The sequence below is a fragment of the Chanos chanos genome, chromosome 9, assembly GCF_902362185.1.
Source record: "Chanos chanos chromosome 9, fChaCha1.1, whole genome shotgun sequence".
NCBI lineage: Eukaryota > Metazoa > Chordata > Actinopteri > Gonorynchiformes > Chanidae > Chanos > Chanos chanos.
The window spans coordinates 42,125,514-42,134,676 of record NC_044503.1 but is presented as its reverse complement, the minus strand read 5'-3'; positions in this window follow the sequence as shown (position 1 = coordinate 42,134,676).

The following is a 9,163-nucleotide window of genomic DNA, read 5'->3' as shown; positions in this document are numbered from 1 at the left end:
CAGGAGCTGGGACTTTTTTGGGGTTTTTTGGGTTTTTTTTTTTTTTTTGTTAAACAAATCCCTGCGACCTTGCATGGACTACCGGGGCTTAAATGATATAACTATTAAGAACCGTTACCCTCTTCCCCTCATGACCACTGCTTTTGAGCTACTACAGGGTGCGCAGGTTTTCACCAAACTGGATTCGCGCAATGCATACCACCTGGTCAGAATCCGAGAGGGGGACGAATGGAATACTGCTTTCAATACCCCAACTGGACACTATGAATGCCTTGTTGTTCCCTTTGGATTGACCAATGCCACAGCAGTTTTCCAAGCCTTAGATAATGTACTCCGAGATATGATCAACACGTTTTTTGATTGTGTACCTGGATGATATCCTGTACCTGGATGATATTTTTTTGTTTTTTTTTGTTTTCTTTTTTTGGGGGGGGTTTCCACCTCTATTGATGCACATCGAATTCATGTGAGGCAGGTTCTACAATGGCTCCTTGAAAATCAACTCTTTGTCAAAGCAGAGAAATGCACAAAAATATCATTTCTTGGTTTTATTCTCTCTCCCAATAAGATACAGATGGACCCCTCCAAGGTGAAAGCTGTGACTGAATGGCCCACTCCTTTTTCCAGACGCGAGCTCCAGCGGTTTCTGGGATTTGCCAATTTCTACAGACGATTTATTTGTAATTACAGTTCTGCTGCCACTCCTCTCACTGCTCTGACCTTGACCAAAGCCCCTTTTGTCTGGGGAGAACAGGCCATGGAGGTGTTCACTGAACTCAAGACCAGGTTTTCCTCTGCTCCCATTTTAATCATTCCAGACCCGTCTCTACAGTTTGTCGTAGAGGTCGATGCATCCAAGACACGAGTTGGGGCAATCCTATCTCAGAGGTCTCCAACTGATAAAGTTACATCCATGTGCCTATTTTTCTCACTGTCTTTCACAGGCGGAGTGGAATTAAGACAATGGCAATCGAGAGCTGCTGGCAGTGAAATTGGCCTTAGAGGAATGGAGACACTGGCTAGAGGGCACCAAACAGCCGTTCATAGTTTGGACAGATAACCGTAACCTGGGATATTTGAGGTCTGCTAAAAGAATCAACTCACGCTAAGCCAGGTGGGCCTTGTGTTTTGCCAGATTTCATTTTAAATTATCTTACTGTCCAGGATCTAAGAACATTAAGCCAGATGCACTGTCCAGACAATTCTCTGCAGTTGAAAATCCAGAAGTCTCCGAATCTATTCTTCCCCCTCATTGCTTGGTGGCTGCAGCTCAATTTGATGTGAAGACACAGGTGAGGGAGGTACAAGCTCAAGACCCTGGCCCAGGAACTGAACTTCCAAACTGTCTATTTGTGTCTCTCCATGTTTGTAAGCAGGTCCTTGACTGGGGACATGTCATCCAGGGATTGCCAGAACAACGGCATTAATTCAGTAGCGTTTTTGGTGGCCCTCCATGAAAGAGGACATCAAGATCTATTTGTCCGCCTGTGAGGTTTGCTCTTGCAACAAGCCAGGTAGCCACCCTCCAGCTGGCCTCCTCAGACCAAGGTAGCTGGATGCTTGTTTTCAGATCAACCAGTGGAACTGTTCAGATCAACCAGTGGAACTGTTCTCATGGCCCTTCCTTAATGAGTTGGCCAATTCCATCCAGTCTGCTAACTCCCTCATAATCCTCAAGAAGCATCGAAAGACTCTTTTCCAGGAAACTCTGTTCCACAGCTATAAAGTAACCCACCCCCCTACACCTGCCCACTCCCTACTGAAAATGACTCAGATGTTCTGTATTATTGTATGTATTAGTTGTTTCTCTGTGATGTGACTTGACACTCCCTTATAAATACTTTATTGATGCTTCATACTGTCCTGTGTGTATTTACTTACGTACAGTCATGCTTTGTTCTTATAGCAGAAGTGTAGTTGTTGTGTTGATCATTGTTCACAGTATTCCCACTATTAGTGTTGACTCTTCTCTCACACATGTAGCCCCATGTCTGTTAGCACTGTATCTACTTGTGTCTGTGTGTAGTTCACTCTCTTAACTCTTTTTCTCCCACTTGTATCTGCTCTAATACTGAACTTACACCACAGACAGCACTTTCATGGTTGGTTTTGTATTTTGCCTCATTTGAAAGTCACTTAAAGTCAATAGAAGTAAAAGTGTCTGTTAAATGAATACATGTAATGTATAATGTGAAACAGCATATAGAGGACATGACATGTTTAGTCCACATGAGGGAGCTGACGTAATGGGATTCCTTTTCTACTCCAGTTTACACTACCTGCCTTCTGGATCCAAGTCCACTATCTGTCTTTCAGACGGTCTCTCCTGATATTTTGTCTTTCACTACAGCTTTTATCAACTCACCTTAGACCTGATCCCATACCCACAACTTACCTTAGACCTGATCCCATTACCCTCAACTCACCTTAGACCTGATCCCATTACCCTCAACTCACCTTAGACCTGATCCCATGACCTTCAATTCACCTTAGACCTGATCCCACTACCCTCCACTCACCTTAGATCTGGTCCCATTGCCCTCAACTCACCTTAGACCTGATCCCATGACCCTCAACTCACCTTAGACCTGATCCCATGACCCACAACTCACCTTAGACCTGATTCCATGACCCTCAACTCACCTTAGACCTGATCCTATGACCCTCAACTCACCTTAGACCTGATCCCCATTAATTGTAAACTTGAAAGTTCACCCTGCTCCTGATTAAACCTGAACTTGATCCATAAGTGAATATGTAAAGTGGTGTCACTATTGTCTCACCCGTCAGCAGGTCAAACCTGAAAAGAAAAATCCACTTTTGTTCTAGTCTGTGTTTTTTCTGTTTCTAAAAGTTCTCACATTTTCCTGATTTTTTAAAAGTTGTTGTGCAGTCCTGCTAGAGACTGGCAGCCTGTCCAAGGTGTTTCCCCGCCTTTCACCTAATGAGCGCTGGGATAGGCTCCAGCACCCCCCGCAACCCTAATTAGGATACGCAGCTCAGATAATGAATGAATGAATTAATGTTGTGCAGTCACTCATTGTTTTGTGTTATAATAAATCCAGAGACACATGGGCTCTGATGGCTGTTTTGGTTTCCCACAGGGATCTGTAGTCAGTCATAAAAGATTTACAGACTGGCCTAGAAGTGATGGACATTTTGATTTGATAATCACGTTTAAAGAACTATTATCCAGTCAGTGCTGCTCGCTCTCTCTCTCTCTTTCCCTCTCCCTCTCTCTCTCTCTCTCCCTCTTTCTCTCCCTCTCTCTCTCTCTCTCTCTCTCTCTCTCTCTCTCTCTCTGTCTGTGCTGTATTGTTCTTGATGCAAGAGACTGTACAGTTTGAACACTGTTTTTTCCTCTGAGTACAAACTTAAAAAAAAGAGAAAAAAAAGTTGTGAAAACAGTTCCCATTGGTCAGTGTGACTGACTCCACATTTAGACTTCTGAGAACACGAAGTTTAAAACCACAGAAGACTTCAACTCTGAGATGAATTCACAGTTTTCACACACACTCATTCACACATTTATTAAAAACGGTGTCATTTTCTAAAACCTGTGAATTCAGTTGTTCTGTGAGGTTCCACTGTCATTTCCATGAACCAGTCAGTGTTCAGTCAGTGAGAGGACCAGGATTCACACTGTTAATTTAAACAGGTAAAATATGGACCTGGGTATTCTGTGTGCATGTGCGTGCCTGTGTGTGTGCACGCGCACATGTGAAGGGTGTTTGTATTATTCACAGAAAGAATGGGAAGATGTTGGCACCAGACACACCAGTATAAACATGTCAGAGACAGAAACTCCACTGGGTTATTCACACACAGCACAGTCTACAGTTTATATCCAGCATTGTCTACTGGCGAAGACATGGCCCTTCCTTATACATTCTCATGGCCCTTCCTTATACATTCTCATGGCCCTTCCTCATACATTCTCATGGCCCTTCCTCATACATCCTCATTGACCTTCCTTATACATTCTCATGGCCCTTCCTTATACATTCTCATGGCCCCTTCTTATACATTCTCATGGCCCTTCCTTATACATTCTCATGGCACTTCCTTATACATTCTCATGGCCCTTCTTGATTAAGTCTGTAAGTCGGTGATGACACTGTCCTGTGTGCTCTTATTTTTATGCTGTAGTTTTTCCTTCCCTCTATGACTGGTACTACACAGCACTTTTTATGATACTTGTTGTCAGTAGTTTATGGGGCTTCTGACCCATTCATAGTCCACTCTCTTATTTTCCTTCAACAGTCTTACGTTTGTATCTGGTCTAATACTGAACTTAGCAGTGGCACGTATGTAACAGACAGCTCCTTAATCTTTGTCTTGGAAGTCACTTTGGATTAAAGCATCTGATAAATGGGTAAGTGTAATATAAATGTAAGATGTGGACGCCTGATATGAGCATGTCAGAAACAGAAGTTCTGCGGGGTTCTCACACATGACAGTGTAACAGGTTTGTTGAGAATGATCCACCACTGAAATAAACATCCGGCCAACAGTAGAGCCTGTGGTTGGAAAAAGACGGTTGTTGAACGAGACTGACAGAGGTTTACGGTCAGACAGCTCCACTGCCCTGGTCTATGTCAGAATACACAACTACTGTTAACAAACAAACAAACAAAAAACTATTTCAGGGTGACAGTTCAAAATAATGAAAATATGAAAGTTCTGAGAACAGAAATCACTGGAATCTAAAAAAAAGACCTGGTACAGTTCTGAACTCGGTCAGTTCTTGACTGTACCAGATACAAAAGGTAAAGAAACATAGTGAAAGACATTTTCACTGTTCCAGAAAAGACTGAACTCATTTAATCAGAGTTGCATGAATCTACGGTGCAGTGTGTAATGTTACCTAATAAAGATTCAGTGATAAACAGTGTTGGATCATTTTGATGGTGTTTAATGGAAAATGGTCTGTGTGTCCAGCAGACCTACAGTCTACAGGAGGTTGTGGAGATTCAGTCAGGTCACATGAGGACAAACTCCTGCTGCTGAGAACAGACATAACTATAGACTGAATGAGAACTGTGACTGACCTGTAAACTCCAAATGAACAGAATTAACAAGGTTCAGGCACCATAGAGGTACACAGCTAAGAACAGGATTTTAAAATACTACTGCTACTACAACTACTACAACTACTACTACTACTATTACGACAACTACTACTATTACTACTACTACTACTACTAATGAAGGTAAATTTGTAGGTTGTAGGATCTCAGTGATGGAAGAATTGTATGTTCCTTATTCTTTCTTTTTTAATCCTCCTTTTTTTGTATCAAAGATAAAATGATTTGGACATCCATCCCTGGCCTGTGTGGAGCTTTAGTTCCTTACTGCTGTGAGGAAGTGAAACTTGTTACAGGCAATATCAGCTGAAATCCAGAAATAAAAAAGCTGACACAACATTTGTATTTGACACTCATGTCCGAGAAATAACATGTTCCCTTATTAAGACAATCGTTGTAACAACCATGATAAACACTAACAATAATGTAATAATATTTATAGGGGTAATTATTTGTGTTAAAAGTCGTAAATATACAACCTTTTGTATTACAAGAAATATCTCCGTGTTCAAAAAGAAAAAAAAGCTCTCTGTGTTCAAAAAGAAGAGGTCTGTGAGGCCCTTCAGGGACTGCATGTGAAATAAGGAAGGGGCCTCTGCCAGTGCACTGTGGTCACTGACAAAGCATGGTGAAATATGGTATGTCTTACTCCACTACTGAAGGGCAGTGAATATTGGAGACAACTTATGCTTGTTGTAAAGGGAGAATATGACATAAATGATGTATTGTAGAGTGGATGGGGAATCTATGAGGCTGGTACTGCAGGGGCGTCCACCCTCAGAGAGGTGAGGTAATGCATGTCCTTTTATGGGGAAGTGATAAGAATATGTATAAAAAATGGTGCTTTGTGAAGGTTGCTTCAGCCACTCTCTAGGACTGGTTCCGTTTGAGTTCATGCAATAAATGTACACTGCATCAGACTCTGAGGAGTTTGATTATTTATTTTGACAGTAAGTGAACAGTTTGGTTAGAATCTTAGCCACATCTGGTCCAGGCTGAGAATTCTCTCCCACACACATGAAATTCAGTTAATAAGTCCAATAACCAATAGGTTTTAAGATCATTTCTTTTGATTCATCTTGGTGAAAGTATAAAAGACATTGTTGTGAAAACTTTGCTCAGAATCAAAGAGGGAAACATATTATTTGAGGAGACTGGATTACTGCTGATTTAAAGTCTAGAGAGAATTCTCTGTCTGAAATGATATTAATCTGTTTTAGACTCCCACCCCCCATTTCTCTCTCAGACCAGACAGACAGGAAGGACTCAGGCTACGATCTATCTGTGGTATATTTCTCAGAGAGAGAGAGAGAAAGAGAGAGAGAGAGAGAGAGAGAGAGAGAGAGAGAGAGAGAGAGAGTGAGTTAGTGCTCATATCCTCAAACCTATTTATTTCAGAGGTCTATTAAGAAAAAAGCAGAATACTTTACCAAAGGTCTCTGAGTCATTATCATCTTGATGATGATGTGTGAGAGAGAACATATTCAGAAACTGCATTAGAACCTGTTAAACTTCTTTTACACAGCATTAAACTCTATTAAACTGCATAAAACCACATCAAACCAGCTGTTTAACTGAATTTAAACTCAGTTAAAATATACTAAACTGAATTTATTCTGCATTAGTCTGTTAAACTGAATATGAACAGAATTAAAATCTGTTAAACTTCATTTACGCTGCAGTAATCTTGCTCATGTTAATTGACTGATCAAATCCTGGTGCTTTTCATGACTCTTCTAAACTGTTTGACTGAAATGCTGCTGTGACATTTTGGTCTTATTTTCATTTTGTCATTTTGCTCTTTTTTAAACACAGCTGACTGTATTTGAACTTTATTTATTTGAAATCTTCTCAAAACAATTTTAAAAATCAAATATATGACCAAAGAAACTCGCGTTATCTTTGAAATGTTTTAGCAAGTTTACACAATACCATATTTCCTCTCTGTTATTAAATCCGTGATGATTTAATGTGTGTGTTTACACTACATCTTGTGGAGGTGCATGAAGCAATATGGACTGATTGCTTCTTCTGTCTGTTCTGTAGGCACAGTGAAAACCACCACCAAACTCTTCTCTCATACGTGAACCCACTCCAATCTGTTATTTTTAGGTGGAAAGCAGAGAGCCAAAATACCACAGGTACACACACACGCTCACACACACAATCACACACACACGCATGCACAGTTCACACGCGTAGACCTGTAGACCACAAAGCTGTGTGTGGGTATATTTCATGGAATGGAACTAGCCAAGCACCATAGAGACACAGAGAGAACCTGAGACAGTGAACCAATGAAACATAAACACTAAACAAACAAAGGAACTTTCTATCACTACAATGTTCTTTATTCATAATGTGACCATGAATGTTACTGTGAGAACCTCACAGAAAAATATCTGTGTATTCGACATGTAACTGTCTGAAGGTCGATAACTACACCCTTCATACTATAACTACATCCCTCAAACTAGAACTACACTCATCATACCAGAACTACACCCCTCACACAATAACTACACCTCTCATACTATAACTACACCCCTCATACTATTACTACACCCCTCACACTATAACTCCACCCCTACTCTGTGATCAATTACGGTCAGGTTCCGGTGTGATTACATGAAGCTAAAAGGTTTCAGTTCAGGTTCATATCACATGAATGAGTGAGTAAATAAAGGGAGCATGTGTCCAGTGTAAAACTCCACATGAAACAGAAAAAGGCTTCCAGTCATTTTAGTTTATTTATTCAGTCTGTTTATCGCAGTCAAACACAACACTTCAGTTATCAGTTCATCAGACACATCTTATACAGTGAGAAAATATGTTTGTGTAAACGGATCTGGTATGGACCAAAGCCTCGATTTTATCCTCAGATACATGACTATTTATCTGCTGTCAGACAGGTACAAACATAAAATATTTGTGAAAAAAATTACAAAAATGTCAAAATTAAAAAAAAAAAAAAAAGTCCAGTTTAAGTTTCTTTGTGCACAGTTGTATCAAAGGGCAATGGAAAATAAAAATATCAGCCTAAATTTGGGCCAAACTCTTCATAGCAATATAATTCACATGATAATTTAACTTGATAACTCTTTTGAGGCCCATCATAAAAACATAAAATTTATCCTATGTTTCACTTTAATTAAGTCATTTTAATGTTTATTCTGCATTTTATAGAATAAACTATTCGGTTACTTAACAGTTTACACTGATCTCTGACATAAGGACACAGTCAAACCCAGAAAGTTTACACTGATCTCTGACATAATGACACAGTCAAACCCAGAAAGTTTATACTGATCTCTGACATAAGGACACAGTCAAACCCAGAAAGTTTACACTGATCTCTGACATAAGCACACAGTCAAACCCATAAAGTTTACACTGATCTCTGACATAAGTACACAGTCAAACCCATAAAGTTTACACTGATCTCTGACATAAGGACACAGTCAAACCTAGAAAGTTTACACTGATCTCTGACATAAGGACACAGTCAAATCCAGAAAGTTTACACTGATCTCTGACATAAGGACACAGTCAAACCCAGAAAGTTTACACTGATCTCTGACACAAGGACACAGTCAAACCCAGAAAGTTTACACTGATCTCTGACACAAGGACACAGTCAAATCCAGAAAGTTTACACTGATCTCTGACATAAGGACACAGTCAAACCTAGAAACTTTACACTGATCTCTGACATAAGGACACAGTCAAACCTAGAAACTTTACACTGATCTCTGACATAAGGACACAGTCAAACCCATAAAGTTTACACTGATCTCTGACATAACGACACAGTCAAACCTAGAAAGTTTACACTGATCTCTGACATAAGCACACAGTCAAACCTATAAAGTTTACACTGATCTCTGACATAAGGACACAGTCAAACCCAGAAAGTTTACACTGATCTGACATGAGCACACAGTCAAACCTAGAAAGTTTACACTTATCTCTGACATAAGGACACAGTCAAACCCATAAAGTTTACACTTATCTCTGACATAAGGACACAGTCAAACCCATAAAGTTTACACTGATCTCTGACATAAGGACACAGT